Source organism: Nesoenas mayeri, assembly GCF_963082525.1.
Source record: "Nesoenas mayeri genome assembly, chromosome: 13".
NCBI classification, from domain to species: Eukaryota; Metazoa; Chordata; class Aves; order Columbiformes; family Columbidae; genus Nesoenas; species Nesoenas mayeri.
In genome coordinates this window covers 55,012-78,008 of record NC_137550.1, presented here as the reverse complement: position 1 = coordinate 78,008, position 22,997 = coordinate 55,012, and the positions used below count along the sequence as shown (strand labels likewise).

Here is a 22,997-nt window from a genome sequence, read left to right as displayed (position 1 = left end):
CTCCCTGACATGTCCTGACCCTCTCCCACACCTACAATGGCCAATCACGGCTGCTCAGGCCTCCTGCTCTTCAGAAGAGGCCTTGAGCTTCTTGGTTCTTCCTGGTGCTTATTATGAACTTCCTCGCTCTCTTCAGTGTTCATAGTTACATCTTTTGTCCATAACAGCCCTTTACGACCGTGTCTTAGTAAATGGTTGTGTTTGTATGATCATTTGTGCAGAAAGGGCAGTCACAGGACAGCACCCAATATGTCAAAACTGATGCCGAGTGAAATGCTGTAAAGACCCGATGAGTTCCCCCTGTGTCGGTGTCTCTCCTGGAAGGAGTCTGTCCCGAGAAGGGGATCCAGCTCCTGCCACTCTCTGCAGAGGCACATGAGCAGTGTCCATCACCTGGGGACACAAAGGGTGACATTTGCCAAACCACCCTTCATCTGAACCACTTAGATATGTGCTTGTGGATGAGGTATGGAGCCTTATAGTGCAAATACCTATTTAACTGTCATTGCCAGAGGGGCTACCACACATGCAGAGTACTATTTTACACGTATTTAAATATAAGCATGTTAAACTTTTATTTTTCTTTTTAAAACCGTCATTCCTAGACAAATTAGGCAAACACTTGAAGGATTATTCATGTCTTTTAACATGATTATCCTCAGAAGGCCACCAGCTTTGCTTCTCAGGAAATGGGATCCAGAGTCCAAGGGCAGGATGGTTTGGGCTCTGTGCTGGCATCTGTAAACTGAAACGTGCTCCCATCTCCCAGCCCCCTGCCCTCCTGAGTGAGGGTGTGAGACATTCTGCCAGCGAGGGCTGAACTCACAGCCATGACCAGTATCTTATGTCCAACTGCAGCCAACAGTGTCCTGCCAGCTCGGGATTGGAGCTTCCATTGCTGGAGGTGTTTAAAAGATGTGGAGATGTGGCGATGAGGGATATGGTTTAGTTGTGGACTTGGCAGTGTTTCATTGACAGTTGGACTCCATGTTCTTAAGGGTCTTTTCCAGCCTAAATATTTCTATGATTATATGGTTCTATGTTGCTATGATTCTATGATTTGGGTTGGAACTATTCCAGTTCCCATCATTTCCAGCTTCCCTCAGAGGCAGCTGTTGTGTGGCACAACTGTCCTGGTTCTCCAGGCAGGTTGGGCACTGGGTTGGTGTTGGCATCAGGAGTTTTCCACTTCCTGGGATAAAAGACTGTTGAGCAGAGAGACAGTTGTAGAGATTTGGGTCACAGGGGTTTGCAGCAATCCTGTCAAAATCTGAGCAGGATGAGCTTTGGAGCCCAGGGAGGACAGAGACATTCTCAAGGATGTTTTTGAACAGTGGCACTATCACTAATAACAGCACCAGGGAACTCCTCATTCTTGGTTATGCTGCTGAACTAAAGGTCTTTAGTGTCCCTCCCAGCAGTCATTCTCACTTCTCAAAACTACATCTCAGTAGTTATCCTCTTGCATGAGTTTCTGGTTGCAGCCAGGCGGAGGAAAGGGATAACAGAGTTTACTGGATGGTACAGATAAGATGGCCTGCTACAACACACCCCCAGGAGTACAAGGCTTTGGTGGACCCTGCTGCTCAGTGCACAATAATTCCTTCAGACTGTAAGGTGACACAACTCATCAGTATTTTTGGAGTGACTTGGGGGATCCCAAGAGCTGACTGTTGTAGAGGCTGAAATGAGCCTAACTGGAAAAAAATGGCAAAAGCATCCCATTGTGACTGGCCCAGACGCTCCGTGCATTCTTGGCATAGACTACCTTAAGAGAGGGTATTTTAAGGACCCAAAAGGGTATAGGTGGGCATTTGGGACAGCAGCTATGGACACTGAGAGAATTGAAGAGCTGTCTGATTTGCCTGGTCTTTCAGATGACCCTTCTGTTGTAGGACTGCTGATGGTTGATGATCAGCAGGTGCCAGTTGCTACCACAACGGTGCATCGTCGACAGTATCCCACCAATCGGGACTCTTGGATTCCTATTCAGAAATTGATTCGTCAACTGGAAAGCCAGGGTGTGATCAGTAAGACTCGCTCACCTTTCAGTAGCCCAATTTGGCCAGTGTGCGAGTCCAGCGATGAGTGGAGATTAACTGTAGACTACTGTGGCCTGAAGGGCGAAGGGGGAAAAAGGGTGAAGGGAAACCTTCTCCCACGGTTTTGATTGTCTCCCCACGATCAGACCACGACAAAAACAAAGAATCAGTGCGGTGAGGCTGTAGAGTGGCCCTTGGCTTGTCCTGCCAACAAGCTCTGAATGCGGATTCTTGCAGGTGTAGCGGAGCAGGCAGCAGCGTCTCTGAGCAAAGCTCTGGGGGACAGGGTCCTGTGTGCTGGGCACAGCTTCCCTCGCCATTCTCTGCTCCCTCCTCTGTCAAGCAGGGGCTGCCCCACGCCACGCACAGCCAGTCCCAGCCGGGCCCGGAGGTGGGTGTGTCCATGGCAACCGCCCGGGCTCTGTGACGTCATAACCAGAGCCATTGTGACACGGGGGTCCCTGCCCTGACCGTGGGGGTATTTAAGGAGCAGCTTCTCAGGAGCAGCAGCTTCTCAGGAGGCAGCAGCTTCTCAGGAGGCAGCAGCTCCCCTGGGTGCTCGCCGCAGCTCTGTGGTAGACGAGACCCAAGATGCCCATTGATGAGGAGGCGTATGCCCACTCCCAGCCCCCCGTGCTCCATAGGCCACAGGGGAGGGTCGGGACAGGGCAGGAGGGAGAGGCCGACGACGCGGCTCTGTGGGACACAGCCCTGCGCATCGTCAGTGAGGCCATGCGCAGGGCTGTGGCTGAGGTCGTGGCAGCTGGCCAGGAGCCGGAGGAACAGCAGAACCTGGCCCAGAGCATGGACTTGCAAGACAAGAACAGCAAAGAGGGGTGCTAAGGTGGAGACACCATCCACAGTACCTGGATCAAGCCCTCGGTCCAGGATCAGCTCCAGGACGCCCCTGCAGGTCCCCAGGAGGGTCCTGGCTTGACCAGCTGCACAGACACAGAGGTGGCAGCAGAGGCAGAGCGCCCGACACCTGCCCAGCACAGCCCCACAGAGGACGATGTGGCTCTGGCAGACATTGTGGAGTACATCGTCAGTGAGGCCGTGCGCAGGGCTGAGGCTGAGATCCAGGGACCTGGCCAGCAACCGGTGGAACAGCAGCACCGGGCCCAATGCACGGATGTTCCAGTGGCAGCACCAGCACCTGCAGGACCTGAAGCCGTTGAAGCTCACTTGGCTGGAGAGGATGAGGGACAGGCCAGCACAGCCCCTCTCGTCCCAGCTGCAAAGGAGGAAGAAGAGAACACGGTTTCTCCAATGCCTGCGGGACATGGAGGAGAGACCAGCGCAGACATGGCCTGCGCAGCGCAGGGCCCAGCTCCACGGCGACGGCCTTCCTGGTTCAGGAGGGCGCTCCGGGCTCTGCGCAGGGCTTTCCGCTGCAGCTGCACCACGGGACAGCAAGAGGAGTAGAGCCCGGCTGCCAGCGCCACGCGGGTGCCTGGACATGCGGCTGGTCCTGAGCCTGTGCAGCATCCAGAGGGAGCGTCTGAGGGTGCCACGCCAGGGATGGGTGCATGCACGGTGACAGCGGCGTTCACCTGCCCTGAGGACGTGGTGCTGCCAGCCTCTGCTCGTCCTTGGATTGTTTTCAGAAATCAATAAAGCCAATTAAAAAAAAAATGACAGTTTTCCCCCTGTGCTCATCTGTTTCTGCTCCACCTCGGGACAAAGAAGGCTGCAGGAAATCTCTGTCCTCGGGGTGTCCCGGCATTGGTTGCGGGAAGCCCTGGGCTGGTGCTGCCGCAAGCCGGCAGTTCGGCTGGATCCCCCTCAGGCTCCCTTCCCACCCGCCTGTCTCCAATTCCAGTCCAGGACTTGGAACATTTGAGATCTGTTGCTGACTTGGCCTGGTTGACCTGCACCGTACGGCATCCCTTTCATCTCATAAGGAACCTCCCCATTGCAGGGGTCTTTTGGAGCACCTACATGAGCTGATACAGACGAGACCGTCCAAGCCCACATGTGGTCCCTCACCTCCACCGAGGGTCTTCCAAGTCAGGAAGAGCCGGCTGCTCGCTCCCTTGCTGGAAATCTGAGCCATGATCCATCTCTGAACAAGGCTTCCAGCATCACGAAAGCACGTTCAGGCCTGAGACACCGGGGAGAAGCGCTGCAAGCAGTGCAGGTCTTGAGAAGAAATCCACCCGCTCAGAGCTTCGTCTCAGATGCGAGTTATTCTGCACTGGGTTTCTGGGGCCCCAAAATGGAGGGAGGCTCAGGTATAAACCCCGTCAGCCAAGAGCCGCAGCAGCTGCTGATCCCTGCGTGGCGCATTGCAAACCAGCCATGGCTGCTGCATGCCCCAGGCTGCAGCCTTCGCAGCATCCTCCTCTTCCCCAGCACCCCCGTGCACTGCACAGAACCAGAGCTGATTGCAATGACTGGGGCAGCACCGGGCAGCAGCAGCATCTCTCTCCCCAGCCTCCAGCTGCCCAGTTGCCCTGCGAGGAATTTCTGCCTGGGAAGGGCAGAGTTGTATTGCGATCGGCCGGAGGCTCAGGACAAAGCACAGCACCGCCACGTCCCCGGAGCAGAGCCCTTCTTTTCCTGGCTTGGACCGGTGTATTCCTCCTGCTCACAGCGCGGTCCTTCTCTGGGATAAGGTGACGCCAGCACTTTCAGGGAAATTGGAACTTCATGATGGAGTGGACGTGAAACTGCGTCACTTCATGAAAAGCCAAAGGAGTAAAACTGACATGGAACAAAGCAAGTAACTTGCCACAGCTGTCCAACCTGCGCTCCTCAGGCAGGACGCGACCGGCGGCACGTTCTGGTGCTGCAGGGCTGTGCCGCAACAAGTCAGTTGGGGCCGTGGCCAGAAAGGTAGTGATGTACATCTAGATATACGCACATCGTCTTGTGGGAAGCATCTGTTTCCTCGGCACGATTTGAAACACTTTTGACACACGGGACTTGCTGGGCCCTAAATCACAGCAGCGTTGACTCCTTTAAGCCTCCCAGTTCCAATTCAGCAGGTGCCCAGTTCAAGGTGTTGACACAGCAATGTGTACTTCTCTTTAATCTGTATTATATGTTCTCTCTGAAGTCAACACGTCCTTCCTAGGAGCAATCTGGGTCCCAGTGTAGGCTACAAAGCCATTGGACTTGTTGACAGTAGATGACCAACAGTAATTTGCCAACAGGAGGAGTTCTTGCTAAATTAACAGCAAAAGCCATGCTGAAAAATGCAAGAGAGCAATCAGGGAGGGCTGGAGTCGTGCTCGGGAGCTGTGTCCGTACGTGAAGGTTTATGTGTCTCGCTGGGTAGTGCCCAGAGAGTTGGTCTGATCACACTGCAGAGCTCCAGGAGACATCAGTCTGTTTGCTTCTTTCCTACACCAAGCTTTAGAGGCTGGTTTTGATAGTCAAATGGGATTCAAACGTAACGTTCCTCCAAGAAGGCCTTGGGTAACTCATTTCCCAAAATTCAGACTTCTTTTCCCAGGGAGGCTGAATTTCCTCCATAGCAATCAAATGATCAGATTTTGCACAGAAGAGCTGCTGTGGTTCTAAGCGTCTTTATTTTGTCTATGCTGCCTTAAAGAAGCAGCTGTTCTGCCTTTTGCTTTTGATGATGGAAGTCGGGAATGTCCAGCGCTGTGCTTCATGTCAGGAGGGTTTCATTCTCGTTTTATTGAAACTTAACTTTTGCCAGATGCAACTCCAAGAAAACACCTCAGCCTCTTCCAGGGCCCTGCTCTTTAGTCCGCTCTCAACATCACCGGCAAAGAGCTGCTGCTTCTCTTCTGCACTGGATGTTTGGACATCTCTTTGCTAGAGGGACAAAGTCCCTTCGATCAAGAGGCTGAAGCAGAAGCTTCAGAAATTGTCATTCCTCCAAGTCTTCCCCCTGTGCCTCGAGTTCAAAAGCAAAGAGAAGGGCATGGCAATGGTGCCATTTTCTACCTCAGGGATAAAATTGTGGCAGGAATCGTAGTATGGAACATATTCTACAGGATGCCTATTGCCGGCAAGTCAGCGCAGGACTGGTGTGCTGAACAGTCAGTCTTGCTTAGATTGGGGATTTTCTTGTGGAAAAATCCATCTGCCCATTTAAAATGATGAAAAAGAAATGGAGATGCTCTGTGTGTGTTGGTACGATACTTGCAAGAAACTTGTAGGTTGGTTGTGCTTTAGTTGTTAGCGGTGCAGGTCAGAGCGGCTTCACAGTATCACAGTATGTTTGGGATTGGAAGGGACCTCAAAAGATCATCTAGTCCAATCCCCCTGCTGGAGCAGGAACGCCCAGGTGAGGTCGCACAGGAACACGTCCAGGCGGGTTGGAATGTCTCCAGAGAAGGAGACTCCACAACCGCCCTGGGCAGCCTGTTCCAGTGCTCTGTCACCCTCACTGAGAAGAAGTTTTTTTCTCAAATTTAAGTGGAACCTCTTGTGTTCCAGCTTGATCCCATTACCCCTTGTCCTATCATTGTTTGCCACCGAGAAGAGCCTGGCTCCATCCTCGTGGCACTCTCCCTTTATGCATTTGTAAGCATTAATAAGGTCACCCCTCAGTCTCCTCCAAACTAAAGAGCCCCAGCTCCCTCAGCCATTCTTCATAAGGGAGCTGCTCCACTCCCTTAATCATCTTTGTTGCCCTATGCTGGACCTCCTCCAGCAGTTCCCCATCCTGAGACTAAATTATAACCTTCATGTGAATAATCACTAAAAAAAATTTAAAATAGGTATCAAAACAATGCTACAAAGTATCATCTGGGGACACCTTGAGAAAATTTATTATAATATTTCTGGTTTTAATTTACACTACATAGTTATCCAGAACTTTAAATGTTGGCATTTCTAAATTTTATTTTAACCAGTAGAATAAGTATTTTTGAAAGCACATATAGTAGGGTACGGGATGAAGATGGCCTTCCAAGGACAACTTTCTTATTCGTCCCACTCATACTCTTGTTGAATCCATTAATTTTTCCAAATTGTCACATCGGCTTTTCTTCTGCATCTTTAATTCAGTGTGTTGAAGTATGGAGCTGCACAATACTTCACTGTTCTCATGGGAATGTAAACATGTTTGGCAGAACAGCAGTGTATGGAAAAAAAATCCAGGTTTAATGAGGGGAAGCTAATGTCTTCACAGTGTCGCATTAAATCTTGTTACTAAAGGATTTCTCCTTTACAGGTAGCAATGGCTTTACTTACCAGTGCATGCTGAATGTCAATATAGAGACTGATACTTTGCACAAACCCCATTGTATGTAAAAGTGACAAAATGGCAAAAGTAAAAATCTAAAATGCCTGCAATGCTACTGGATCTACATAAAAACTACTCAAGATTAGTCTTTTCCCTTAACGAGTAAAACAGGACAAGAACAGAGATAAGCATAATCTCTAAATGTATTTTGAGCTATGTTGCTAAGGGACGCGTAGTAGCTTTGTACATTCGATGCTTCCTCTGCTCTGGAAAACTCAAGATTTCACAATAGAATACCCTGCTTATCGTCAAATAGATTGCCAATCTTTACATGAAAATTGCTATGAAGACATAGTCATTTACTGTTATTAATTTTCCCGGGGAAATAATATTACCTGCAATAATTACTGTTGCAAAAGCAGCAAATCCATATTCATCCTTTCCTTCTACAATCTGAGCTCCATATTCAGGATTTGAGAGGAAAACATAAAACAATTCCTGTCCTTCAGGCTCATCATCGTCAAAAATCTTTATGGACACCCTGCTTTCTCTTTGTCCATCCAGCAAAGTCAAAGAGACTGACTGTTCCTCAAAATCTTCCCCTTCCATTGCCCAAGTGAAGTTGGATCTTCCATAAACGCTTCCAAAAGGATATGAATCTGCTCCACTTTGTGCACTCACTCCCCCAAAGGTTTTAATGGTTACTTCAACATCACCAGTAAAACCCTTGGTCCTTCTGATACGAAGTATCGCTGTGTTGGGCGTATTGTTGTTCACATCTTCTTCAACATAAATAAACTCTGGCCCCAAACTTAGTATTCCATGAAGAATATCATTAGTGAGGATATTAACTGTTGCAACACTGAAAGCTGGATTCAGACGTGGACTCCAGGCAAGATTCACAGGTTGAACATCCAAAATTTCCACAGAAGTCAAATTTACAAAAAAAAATTCCTCAATTTCAGAGACAGAGTCATCAATTATTGATATTTCTATCACAGCATTTGTCTGAAAATGTAAAAACATAAGCTCTCCATTGTAGATGGATACAAAGTCCTCTAGTGGTTTGGCACTTCCTGGAATGGTCTGATATGTCAATTTGGTGAGATTACTTTGAAAACCAAACAATCTTTGGACATGTAGTGTGACTGCCCGAACACCTTCTTCAACCGAAACAGACCTTGAGTTAAGAGCAAACTGGAAGATCCCCATTGGCTCAATTTCAGCTGTTGTAAAACCCGATCTGAAACAGAAAAGACACCAAAGTTGACAGAGGAAATACGAAGCATGAAGAAAAGTAAAGCATTAAAGCAGAATAATTTCCAGTGAACAATCAATGATGGCTGTAAGAAAGCGGATTAAACAAATGTCTAATAGCAGAGGGAAGAAATAGCAACCATACCAAAGCAAGATGTAACATGATTGCCTGAAAAATGATTTTGTAATAATAGGATCGAACAGCCCTCCTCTGATGCAATGCACCCAAATCAGCACAGGATACAGAGTAAAGTTTAAATAAAATAAAGTCTTCCTGAGAAAATGGAGAAGCAAAGGAAAGTATGATGTTTTCCTGTTGTGGACACAATGAAAGAAGATATATTACAATACAGCCACCCCGAGTAATACCAGTTGTATCTATAGAACAAACTTCCCATTTCAAAGGAAAACTGAGGGATAGACAGATCCGAACAGATCTACAGTTAGAGCCAGGAAGCTAGAGAATGAGAGGAAGTTATTTTAAAACTTACAGTGGGGCTTTGAAATACTAACTGCCCCCTCACAGGAATTTTTTTTCCAGATCTGAGCCCTATGATCAATATAAACTTAAGCTCTACTTCATTCATATTAAATATATCCCTTTCTTATTAGAAAATAAGCATAGAGGCAAAACTCTTCGTTAAATCTTGTGTCTTATACCTGTCTGCAGAACTGACCTATTATTCAGTGCTAGAGGCTATCAAATGGCACTAAAATTACAGTGATTTTGGTCAAAAAACTAGACCATTTCCACCACTAAGGGAGCCAAAAGCTCCTCAAAGTCACCTTTACCCTCCATGGGATGTCATCTTAAGTTTTCTAGGAAAGGTCATTCTCACATACTTAATGTATTTGATTCACAGGGTAAATAGGGGCTCTGAGGACACCAGTCCACAGGACAGACAAGCCCAGGAGAAGGGCTCAATCTCAGGATTTATCCATCCATTTCACTCCTGACTTCCTTCAGATTTGCCACTGTAATTGTAACATGGCGAAGCCAAAACCTTTCTCCATACGTGGTGTTACTCCATGTCCATTCTTTTTATACCACTTCTGGCTATCAATGGCTAAGGATGAATGAAAATAAAATAGCTTGAAGAATAGATAACTTATCTGAGATGGAAAACTACATTAAACGTAATGGTTTTGTTTTTTTAAAAAATAAAAAGGAGGTTTTATATAAATTAGGTATTTTCAGAACATTTCTTGTTTTATTTTTCTTAGTATAAATAATTTGTTATGTAAGACCTTCTAAATATGGATTTTTAGGGACACGAGTGAAAACTGTTAAGAGTTGCTTTCAGTCTTCAGCTTCCCGGCTAAAACTGTTGATCTTCATTTTCTTGACTGTCTCCGTTATTCTAGGCACCTATGAAATAGACTGGAGTTGGATAAAAGCCTCAGTTCTGAACAGGTCAGATCTAGATCACTTTGTTCTCACCTGAGACAAGCTATACAAATTTATGAAAGAATGGACTACAAGTTACTAGCTGCCTATAATAACAACAGGGATTTGTATAAGTTTTGTATCTGTACACAGGTCATAATTCTTATGGCATTGGTGTGACTCAAAAATACAAGTAGCATCCTTACCTGAGGCGAGCCCCACCAGACACATTGCTGTGCGCTGCTGTTAAAGTGATGGCAAATGACTCACATTTATTTAGGCTTGGAGTGGCTTGAAATGAAATCACTTTACTTTGCTCACCAGAGGAAAATGCAACAGTACCTGAAGGAAAGAGAGAGTGAGAGAGAGCAAAAGTCAAAATAATCCAGTAGGAATCCTCTTTTTATCTGGGAATGTGCTAAAGTACAGACTTTAATCACAATTCCACTCCATTTAGGAAGAAGAAAACTGGATAAGGGTCTTTCCTATATGAAGCTGTCCTTCATGGCCACAGCATCGTGCCTGCCTCCCAGACATGTATCTATGAAGTTGAAGGGTTTTTTTGCTTATAAAATGAACACATCCCTTATAGCTAAAAATTAGACCATACCATTTCAATCTAATGACTCCTTATTAATAGAGAAAGCATACAGAGGTATATATAACTAAAAGGTGGTATCATCACTTATGCAGCTTCCATAGCTGTTTCCTCAGACTGTTACTCACCAAACAGAGGAGTAATATTGCCTGACTGAGCAAAGTCAGTGATCAGGTCTGGTGGGTATCCTGAGATCCAGCTCACGATGACAGAGCCATAAGCTCCTTTTCTGGTGATGACAGCCTGGCCTGTCCCTGCTATAATGTCTGTAAGTCGTAAAATCACAGATTCAAAGCCAACCTGTGGAAACACAGTGGCTTTTGTTATAGAAAATGGAATAAAAGTGGACAATAACATATATGAAAGAGTACTATATTTTGTAAGGTAGGCATCTTAACGGTAGTTACACATGCATAGAATTATATGTATGTACATGTCTATATATGTTTCTGTATATATATATATATATATATAAAAATGCTTTCTTCACAACTCTTCAACTTTTCTAAATCTTAGACTTCTGAGAATTAGATATCAGGGAAAAAAAGGAACCAGTATGAATGACATTTTGGTACTGAAAACACTGAATATAGCATCTTGTGTCTGTCATTCAAAAGGAAAACAAACCAACCTGCCCTTAAAGCTCACATGCAATGGCTGTGGTACCATACAGATACACACAGGTCTAAAATAAAGTATTATTTGTCTATCCAGTGAAAGTAAGTTGTTGTCATATTACATTGTTCACAAAAACATTCTTGATAGTATGATGTACTTTCCTTTCTTAATGAAAAGATAATTCACACATTCTAAAATTATAAGTGGATGTATGGTAGTAAACAATGTTTACAGAAAGACCATTTGAATTAAGTTCAATTACAATTTGAAAGACAAAACAGTGTGTCAAGAGAATTAAAATCGTTACATAAAAACTTCAAAAAAAATTAAGAGATAAAAACTCAGCATGCTGTTGTCTTTGCTTGCCACATAAAAAGGGAACTGTAGCACATATACCATATTGGAACAGGTATATTATATATTTTCTGTCTCATACAAAGCAGACAAATGGAAAATTCCCCACTCAGTGATTAGTTAAAGGTACTGTCAACTGCATTAAAACCCAGCATGACCTCCACTTCTTTTTGCACATGATACTGCATGCATGCTCTTATCTGCTTTGGGGCTGCTGTACTTAAAGGAATAACATCGTCCAGAACTAGCTATTTTCCTCTAAGTCTCAGAACTTCCACTTCATGTAAACAAAAGTATAAGTAAATCATCATATTTATGCTATTTACATTTTATAGATGAACAGACCTTTTCAAACTGCATTTACACATCTCTATATGAATTTGTATCAGAGAAAAGACAATATACAGTACAAGCAATAACTGGAACAGTCTTGTCGGTCATTAAATTGGTTGCAATGATGAAAACTTTAAGGAGCAAACTGAATTCTTATAGCGGCTGCCTTTTGTAATGAAGCGTACCTTCCTTCTGCGGTAGAAAATTACACTGCAGTCAGTCTACTGACCTGTGAATTGGCAGCTTCCTCAGGAACAAGCAGAATGGCTGACTTCGCTTTTCCTAATATTTTAGGCACATCCCTGGCACTTGTCCCAACCAGGCTTACGTTAGTCAGTTCCAGGGTAAAATTCAAGCCCAGTACAATAAACGCCTTTGAGAGGAAGAATGCAATTAAAATGGTGGAAATGTAATTCCACAGAAAACACGATAACCACCAGTTCAAAGAGTTAAGTGACAGAAAAATCAGCAGATTTTGTTGTTTGCATGAAAAAGCAGTGCTTTCAAGTCAAGCGTTTTGTTGATTACCTTTCTATAAAGAAACACAGTTAAAACAGCAATATTGTGATTGTAATTTACCAGCAGTTAATTGAAAGATGAGTTTATAGAACAAGTATTGCCATTTTAATGAATTGTATCTAACATAGTGGATCTCAGCTTGATTTTAACTCTTAGGGTTAATAAGATGCAAGACAAATGTAAAAGGATGTAAGCGTGGATGGAAGACTGTAATAATAATAATAGTAAACAACCAGGGAACACTGGGAAATGCAGGTAAATTTATCTGCTGCTTCGTGAGTCAGCACTGACACATCACTATTTACAATGCAAAAGAGAAATTGAAAGAATATTTGAACACATAAAATAACAAAATATTGAACTGATAGTAACACAAAGCAATGATGGAAGGAAACACTGGATATTTGAACACATGCATAGAGTGATTTTGCAGTTATTACCTGAAAATGTGATATTTGAACCCACTTCTAGTCCATAAATAGGAAATTCATTATACCAAAACTCTCTTTTCTGCTTCTTGACAGTGGACAGGATTGAGAGTTTAGTATCTTATTCCAGCACATTTGTATTGTGATGAACACAAATGGAAACAATAGATACCACATGACTTAAAAGGATAATACAGACCTGGTTGCTTATTGGCACTCTTTGCACTCCAAAGCTGGCACCATCTCTTATTGTGAGGTATCCCACCTCATTCTCAGGCTCAATTAGTGCTTCTTCACAATGAGATGTGATATGGTACTCAACAATTACTTCTCCAAATGCCCCAGCATGCCGAGTTACATTGATCTGAACATACCGACGATCCAGGTTCCTCTCTACGAGTACTGACTGCTGGTCAGAGTACAGGGCGAACACTCCATAGGGGTCATCATTTGCAAACACATTGATTTCCAAAATTCTTTTCTCTTGGTCTAAATCTGCTCCACCTTCTACTGAAATCAGCTGCACCACATAGTTCTCATCCAGTCCTGGAACACCGTCAGGTAACAGGTAGATGATTATCTCAGCTGTGCTCTCCTGGTCAGCAATGACAACAGATCCCTCTGTCCTAAGAAAGTCACCTGTCATGTCAGATTCACTACGTATTTCCCAGTAAACCTGAAATTTATTTAGAAAATGCACAAAATGAAGGCAATATCACCCACAGAGTCGGAAAGTTTCACATTCATGGTTCAGTATAGATTGCATACGGAATAGGTTGGGTTTAAATGGGTAAAATAAAAATTTGTTTAAGTATGCATAGAAAGAAGCACATAGACTATCTTACAAAGTGGTGTGTTGTTCTTCCAGCAGTACTGTGAATGCAAAGATTACCTTTGTATATCTTCTGGACACCTACGTAAAACTATATGGAATCTCTGAACAATTGCTTGACATTATTTCTATTTTTACACCAAGATATCCTTGCTGTTTTTCCAGTTTCCAGAATTCCTCACAACAGAAAGGTGTGAAGAGTTCTCATTAAACACATTAGATGCTTTTATTATTTTTTTTTTTTTTTAATAAATGAGTACTTGTGAAAATGCTGACTTGTAAACAACTTTAGGTAAAGACAATGTAAGTGATGATTCTAAAATGTCTGATTCTTACCTTTACATATGGCTGAAAAAGAGTAAATTGTGAGGATCTCAAAGAAAGCTCACTATGAAAGTTTGGTCTCTCCTGTTCTCCCATCAAAAACACAGGAGCAGAGGGAGAGAGAAAGCAAGACAAGCACTCCAGTGCTGGTTTTCTGTTGTTTTCACTGACCAGGGGAGACTGAATCTGACTCTACAAACCACAACTACTAGAGCTGAGCCCTTGCTAAACTCAGTCTAAAAGGCGACATTTCAAAATTTGAGAAATATGCAATTGAAAGGCACAGAATAAGATCTCCCTCCATGCATTGATACAGAGGATTATTTCAGATTATAATGTTGATTAGGAAGAGAGTGAGAATACCGTTATGTTTCCCATGGTGCCCTGGATTCGTCTGACAAACAGTGTAATATTTTATGGCCCTTCCACTGCAGAGGGTTCTGTGAAGTTTTTCTCAGTTAACGATTCAGGAGCAAACTGTACCATTCCGTTGGGATCACCAAACTTCTGTATCTTTAAGGAAGTAATTGAATAAAAAAAAATTAAACAATCAGAAATGTAAAGTGAATAGTATTCTTGTTTGAAACATTGAGATTTTCATTGCTAGATGCTATAGGGAATGTATCAATTAGTTCTTCCTATTGAGTTTTCTCCTCTTAAGAAGACTCAAGAGTATATCAGTATTTAGAAGAGAGTCTGAGAGAGTCTGCTCTCTAATAGGTCATTTCCCAACTTATACTGGAACCTGGGGTTGTTCCTGCCCAGACACAAGACTCTACACTTGCCCTTGTTCTAGTTCATTAAATTTCTCCCTGCCCAACTCTCCAGCCTGTCCAGGTCTCCCAATGGCAGCACAGCTTCCGGTGTCAGCCACTCCTCTCAGCTTGGTGTCATCAGCAAACTTGCTGACAGTCACTCTGTTCCCTCATCCAAGTCATTGATGAATATATTGAATAATACAGGCCCCAGTACTGACCCTTGAGGGACTGCACTAGATACAGGCCTCAACTGGACTCTGACCCATTGACCACGACCATCAAACCCATGTAGTAGGGGAGGCAAAAAAAAAAGAGGCAAATGACAAGCTATTCAGTCATTATGATTACCCTTCAAAGCTTTGCAGGATAAATACCAATAACAGAGATCTCAAGAGAAAGAAAAGCAATAGTGACTTACTATTAGTGTAATGCTGTTTGCCTTAGGATCTAGTTCTGCTTCACCTTTCATAAGGCTCAGCCTAATAATGAAGATCTCCTGAACTTCAACTTCTTCACGAGGATGGATTTGTAGATTAATAGTTCTCAGCCCTCCTTCCCCTTCTCCAAAATAGAATGATCCGTTCACAGGGTCACCCATGTCACTATTCAGGGGAGATAAAAGCTCTTCTGAATTGGGTCCCAAGATGTCCCAATTAATCTGTGGAAGATACCAGTTTCAGATTTACAGTAGTGACATATTATAACTGCCTCCCGGGTCGGGGGAAGTGACAGAGTAACACAAGCGACATAAAAATTCTTGCATCTGCTAACAAGCTACATTTAAATATGTGCTCTTTTTACAGAACACAACATATTAATAATTGATTACATGTGGGAAAATATATAATCCTTTGGAGAAAAATAAACATTAAAAATAGAAATTCTGAAGTGCTAGTTAGCCACAATGCCATTTTATTAAATTCTAGATATTAGTTACAGAAAAGAAAATCAACTGAGATTTCTGTAGCACGTAACAGGAAATGCACAGGCCAGTTTACTTTTCTCTTCCTTTCACAATTTGTTTTGAAAAGCTCACCAAATAAGTATCCTGACCAGAAACATTCCCTGGCAAGTGTGATATCAAGACTGAAAACGACAAATATTTTCTGCAATCGAAGTTTTTAATGCCTCAAATCACGATTCACACTTCCTCAGGCTGATTAAAAGCTAGAATATTTTCAAAATTTCCCACAAATTAGATTGTTTTTGAAGGGGTTCTATTCAGCATCTTAAAATTATTATTTTGACACTTAGTTGTTTTTCAGTTTTCTTCAATGACTTCTAGGAAAAGTCAAAGAAGACCACGGCAATTTTCACATGAGGAGAGCAGTAGCTCATGGCCTTTAATGCCAATTTTCCAATCATTTGCCCAGACTGTGGAAGCCTTATCTTGGTTCATATTTATACTTTCACTTTGGCAGTGATACGTACAGACTAAAAAAAAGTCTAGAGGCCTCATAGTAAACAATTTACTGAAAATAAAAATAAATTGACCAGCTTCAGGAAGTAATTCAACTGAGTTCAATTAAATTAGCGGTGGTGCATGAAATTAACTATATTTTCAATGGGCTTGGGAGATAATTCAAAATAAAGTACACCAGACCATAATAAAAGGAGAAAAGCAGGAGGACAAAGAGAAGATCAAAAAAGTAACAATATTTTCTGTTCTTCTGCAACTATAGAGAATTCACGCTTAATGAAAAGCTGCAACTATCCCATTAGAAATCAGTCACAAGGAAGCCCCTGACGGCAAAAAAAGAAGATTTTTGGCCTTGTCACTGGAAAACATTCAGTTTTTGAGAACCAGGGCCCACCTGTGTCTCCCCAAACAATTTTCCTGTCCTTTCCAGCACCTTGTGGGTGTATGGGGGTTGGGAAGAGTAATTCGACTTTGGCTGAGAAATCAGATGATGCCCTGGGGGGAGTCGCTTTTGGCAATGGTGACCTGGCTCAGTAGATGGAGCCCAAGGGCTGCTCCACCAGCGGCTCCCGTCAGCTGGATTTCAAATTGCTCTGCAAATTCGCTGCATGGAAAAAAAAAAACAAAAACAAAAACAGAAAAGAAGACGTTCTGAGACACACAAGAACAAAAAATTAAAATTATGATTTGTCATTCAACCATGGGTCCAGCTGGATCTGTTTAAAGATATACAGAAGTCATCTCTGTAAGCATACAGCAGAAGATTCCCCCCATTTGCAGAGAATGGTGATATCTGAAATAAGAATATTGTTTTATTTTCCACATGTGCTAAATTAAAAAAAAAAAAAAAATCAGCAAAATATTTTATTATTCACAGCAGTACTATTAACACCCAAACTTTCTGATAATCTAGGTAAAAAGAATGTAGTTGTCTGCATAAAATTTAACAGCCACTATGAAACTCCAATCATAGCTTCTTTTCCCTCCCTTTAAATATTTCAGGGCTGCAGAAATTTGCTTTTCAATTCAAACGCTGCTGATAGGCATACTGCACGTGCTAAAAAACGGTTTCTCAGAAGTAGATTAGTGAATAAATATCTGAAAAAAATAATTACCTTTCTTCATCATCTATGATAGAGATATAGATAAAAGTCTGGTTCTGGCCATGATAAAAAATGACAGAATCATTATGGATGATGTAGTCAACGTTCGGAAGTGCAGAAATACTTTGAGAAAGGAAATCGGCTGTTACATCGCCATACGTTCCACGCTTTCTCACAACAGGAATCATGATTAATCCAGCATCCTCTTGCACTTCAGGAAAAATTGGGAAAAAAAGTTATTTTATTTCAAAATTTGTGAGAGAGCCACAGGCTTATCCTCTAAACCATAGTGAAAACCTCTGGTAAACTTACCCTGTAGAAGGATATACTGTGGATCAAATTCTATGATGCCTTCTGCATTATCACTTTTTGCTATAGTGACTCGTACTGTGGAGATATTTCCTATTACTGGGGGTTGATCTATCTGTAGATCATTTTCCTTTATGGTGAAATCAAATCCACTTGCAAGAACATAAAAAGGAATATTGCATTAAAAAAAAATCTTGCAAAAGTATTGTAGTGCAAGTATGACAATTTTCAATTACCACAAATACTTTTATTTTCCAACAGTTACCCACTGAAGATTTTTGGTCACACTTTTTCAAACTATATATGCAAAACTGGTAGTTTTTTCACAGAAATGTGGATCTTTCGCTTTTTCTTTCACATTTTATCTTCTTATTTGAGTTTCATGTGATTTGACAACTTCTATGGCATGTATGGACTTTCAGCTTTAATAAATCTTAATCAGCAAAATCTTAAAATTAATGTTGAAAGAATTTGGATTGCCATACATCCAATTTGTATTATTATTACTATTATAGCTGCCATATGAAATTTTACAGTAAAACACCTGAAATCCAGCGGTGCGTTTATGCAGGTAGATCAGATTCCAAATACAGTTTGATCTCCTGCTTTTAATTAATTTTATCTTATAATTAATTTTATCTTTACCTTCCTTGGAGTTCCACTTTGGTAATCATCACTGAAAAGTCTTCAGGACCTTCAGGAAAGTCGTCATCATGAATTTCAACTGAAATCATTCTCCTCTCCTCATGTGGTTCAAATAACAGTTCCCTTACTGTGGGGGTGAAATCAACTCCCTCCTCTGCAGTCCCATTTATTCTCTGGAAGCAAAGACGCACTTTGCCATAGGATCCCCTTGAACGCAAAACAGTGATGTTAACCTGAGGGAGAGAGGACATTTGCTTTAAAAAATGGCTTTGCTTTTCTGTCACCATTCTGAGACTGTTCTATAGGCACCTTCTCAACGGTTCTGTCAGGTAACAATTTGCTCTAGTAAGTGCAGAATACACATAATTTAACAGACAGGCATCTTTCTCAGAGTATTAAAAACACCAAAAGCCTCAGATGGACTGTGCTATGATAAATGCAGAATAAATCTCTGCCTTTTTTTTTTTCCCTAAAGTTAAGTATAAATCTACTGACAATATTGATATCTATTGATATTTTACGTAAGAAGTAATTTTAACCATATACCCATTTTTCTTCTTCTGTTGTCAGCAATATTTCTCGTGAAAATGTAAACTCTCCATAGGGAAATTCACTGTCGGCCATGGTAATATTTGCTGTGCTGCTAGATTCATTTATGAGTCCCCCATCACTGATTCCAGTTAATTCAAATGTGTAGCAATGCTTCTCCTCAGGACGGTTATCATCGACAGCCTAGGGAGAAGAACCAATTAGCCATTTCCAGGTAGATAGGTATAACTAATTTCTAATCAAGATGCTGGCTAGATAAAAGGAAGAACCTGAAATAGCTACTGGTGTAAAATCTCTTGTACCTGTATTAGAACCACTGCTGCACACTGCCTGTCTCGCATTGTCAAGGTCCCTGACGTCTCAATAAATTCTGTGTGATGAGGAGGTGTTATATTCCAATATATTATGATTTCACCAAAAATCCCTGGGCCACGTGTCAGGCTGCAGAATGCAAACACAGATTTAATCTTCTACCTTTAATATTTGATACCAAATCCAGAGATATAAAGCATAGATATTGTTGTGCATGGAAGAAATGTTACCTGCACTGTGAAACTTGAATTTTAATCTATTAAGTCACTATTAAGATCTTTACCATAACCTCTTCAGAGCAATAACGTGTCTGCAGTTCTGATTTACTTCCCCGTGTTGGGAGGCATCTTGAGCTGTATTTTTACCCAGAGCACTTTACAGTTTCTTTGTGCATACAGCCCAAAGTTGGCAGCTGAAAACTGAGCTGTCTTTCTGCTTTTCAGGAAATAGACATGCAAAACAGAAGGGAAATGGGACTTACGGGTAGCACCCAGAGGTAATTTGGTTTTGAAGGCAGAAAGATACGAGAATAGTACTATGAGATCACTTGAGAAATGTTCTGTGTGCTGCTTGTCTAAAAACCTAGAGGCTAATCCTACTCATGACATTCTCGGTGAACTGAAGCATGGCAAGAAATTGTCTATACCATGATCTAGTACATGTTCTAAACTGGTGCTGCACAAAGCATCCCTTTGTCTGTTGGGATTCTCAGGGCAGCATGAGAATCTGTTTTCTTGCTTATATTTGCTGTTTCACTAAGGGAAAGTCTTGTAATACTTTTTCTCCAATTCTGTTAGAAGGTATGGTAACATTGTGATTTCTTCATCTTGTTTTCAGCTGACTGAATGCAGTGAAAGAATTGCATCTTGTTTCAACTAAGACTCAGTCCTGCTTTGGTTATGCTGATCATCATAACAATGTACCGAATTTCAGTTCAAGCACCAATCCTGAACTGAATCCTGAAAAGCACAAAGCATCTTCAAATAAAATTGACTGCCTTCCCCTATTCCTTTGATTAGAATCCTCTTTCCTTTAATGAATCAATGTTGTAAATAATTGGAAGACATATTTAAAGCTCCTCAGCAATACTGAAAAGACACCTACGTAGTATGTTCTGCCCTTCTTAAAAAACAAGCATCTAATTTTAAAAATACTTATGATTTTAGAAGTGATAATGAAATGCAGCATTCAATTAATTCTTGCCAAATGTGGAGCCTCATAGCTTTTGAAACAGAGCTGTTTTGGATAAATGAGTGATGTACTCGCCTAATAAGAGCAGTCCCATTATAATTTCCTGAAGGTTCTCCAATCAGAACATGCTGGGATGAATGTGCTATCCCAACCACCCCAGAAGCTCCTTCATCACCCACAATGATGATGGTTGCAACACCTATGAAGAGAAAAAAAGCTTCTCATGGTAAAACAAAGCTAACTAGTGAGGTATTTTTTTAGCATGTTTTGTGACACAAATGGTTAAGCACCAGCTTCCCGGGGAGCCCATGGAATCCCCAACCTTGGAGATATTCAGAATTTCAGTAGACAAGGAATTCAGTGACCTGATCTCATTGTGAAGGCAATTCAACAAGATGACCCCCCTAGATGGTCTCTTACAAATGAAATTATTCTATGATTCTTACAGGTCTGAACCTGGTTTTGGTTTCTGCTTGTTTTTGTTAAACAATTCTTTACAGACAATGTTGATTATCTGAACACAAAAGTCTACGCCAACACTGGATTTAGATGGAAAAAATACGATCTAAAATTCTCTTTGATTTCTTCAGATAAGGAAAAAACTTAGGGAAAAATACTGACCTCCTTTTGTCACAGGAGCTCTGCTAGCTTGTTTCTTCTATGTTGTTTCTGGGGGGAGTTGGGTTTTATTTTGGGGGGGGGGACGTTTGAGTCAATTAATGTGAAGATACACAATTCTGTACTAGCTTTTAAGAAATGTGCATTTTTTTCAGACCACTTCACTTCTTCACAGAATATCAGTTCTAACTATAAAATTCAGCACATATTTGGCTCCTCTCTTTGACTTGTAGAATGAATCCTAAAAGATACATCTTCTTAGGACTTAGGGCGTCTAGCACACAGACAGCTGCGGCGCGAAAGCCGCGCCTACAGGACACAGAACCCCCGCGCCTCGCCCCGAGCTCCCGCCGAAGCGGCGCCCCACTCGCCACGCCACCAGCTCTGCTTTTCAACGTCCCCCCGACTAACGAGGACTGTGTCGCTCCCGGAGGGACCTCCGTACCGGGCACGGGCGCTGCGTTGGAGGGAGACACGGCTCCAGACCGCCAGCCTTCAGCGCACCTGCCCACAGGGTCACACGCCTCCCACCAGCTTCGCCAGCTCGGCGGGGGGGAACCGGAAACGAACGCCTCCGCGCCGCGCCACCAAATCCCGCCCCCCCCGTTCCACCCGCACGGTCACCCTCGCCGCGGCCGCACTCACCTGCCGCCTCTTTCGCCGCTCCGTTCCCCTTGCGCTCTCCCGCCATCCTGCCTGGCTCCGCGGGCACCGACACCCACCGCGCCCCGGAGTCCCCCACGGCGGGAGGCCCACGGCTGTCGCCTCCTTCCCCTCTGCCCTTCTGCCGCCTCCGGGGAACCTCACGAAGGGCGGCCCTGAGCCGCCTGCCTCCAGATGCCCGGCCGCAGCGAGCGCTCCGCAGCCGCCCCGACCCCCGTTCCCATTCGCTACCGGTTACCCCCCCACTCCCCCCGAACCCTGCGAGGTGCTCGTGGTTTGGGAATGCGCAGTAGGGAGACCGCAGCACCCGCCCCTTGCCACATCCCGGTTGGCTGCCTAGGACACATCAATCACCTCTCTTGCCACCTAGCAGTGCTCGCGATTGGGGCATGCGCAGTAGGGAGACCTCAACGCCCGCCCCTCTGGCAACCTGAGAGGCGAACAGAGTGGCGACTGACGTGCCTAGGCAGCCAACCAGCGCTCCGTCCCTCCAGCCCCCCAGCCCTCCCGCGCCAGCAGCCGCGTTGCAAAGGGAACAATAAACCGCGCTCCCCTGCTTTCCGCTGAAAAAGGGGGGCGGCTGGGTCCCCGCAGCAGAAAAAACCCTTCCGTCCTGCATTGCCCTTCGCCAGTACAACTGCACAGCTGGGAACTCGGCAACATCAAGCAGCTGTTTGACAGACGCACACTCGGAACTTGACTAGGCTGGGGATTTTGGCTGGCTTACACACACGGACTTGCACTTCTCTGAGGAAACAAATTCTTTTTCAAGCACAGCCTCTCCTTGGGGAAGAAAAAATGCCCCCTCCGAGCTCCCAAACACTAGGCAGCCGTGGGGAAACCACTGAAAGCCAAGACCGACAGCAGCAACGTCGAGTGCAATTTGGCTTCGATGCTGATCACGCACTTAAAGGCCTCTCCCAGGCCTACCAATGACTGCTCCTTTTCTGGAAGGACAAACTGAATGTCCTAAACTGAAGACTGCACAGAACACAGCTCCACTGGTAGCCAATTTGCCTCTTCTCTGGCTTCCACGGGGAATATCTTGTAGCGTCCTCCAACTCGCAAACATTCTTCCTCAGCCCACGGCCCCAGATGCGGAATCTACTGAGCAGCGAGCGGAATCAACTGCGCGGGATTTTCTTCACGGCACCGAGAAGGCGGCGCTGGCAAAAAAGCAGGCCAAAGCACCTGAACCCATCTGCCAGCCCCAGTCTGCGGCCAAGAGACCGGGAGCACCCTGCCCGAGGGGCCGCGCACCCTGCAGCTCCGGCCGGCAGGTGTCTCTCCCCTCTGCCCCCCGGCACAAGGAGGCGCTGCCACCTCGCCCGTGCCTCCTCGCAGCGGGGCCGCCCCGGGAGAGCCGGGGGACCCCGCCTAGCCGCTGTCCCCAGGAAGGGCACGGACGGGCGCGGGTTTGATTCCCGAGGGAGAGAGAGAGGCCAGGCTCCCCACGCTCACCTCCCCGGGGACAGCCCGACCAATGGCCGCCCCAGCTCCGAGCGGCTCCCGTTCGTTGCCGCCGCAGGTCACTTCGGCTCCGCCTGACGCAGCCCCCGCGCAGCGCGCC

The 22,997-nt window shown here is 44.1% G+C and overlaps 1 pseudogene across 1 annotated transcript in view; it reads right to left on the bottom strand.

Annotated features, from left to right (window-relative positions):
• Positions 1-21,455, bottom strand: part of LOC308045312 (olfactory receptor 14A16-like) — a 28,458-nt pseudogene extending 7,003 nt beyond the window's left edge. Inside the window, exon 1 of the transcript in view lies at positions 21,410-21,455. The product of the transcript in view is annotated as an olfactory receptor 14A16-like (transcript). The remainder of the gene's footprint in view (positions 1-21,409) is intronic.
• Positions 21,456-22,997: the final 1,542 nt, after the last annotated feature.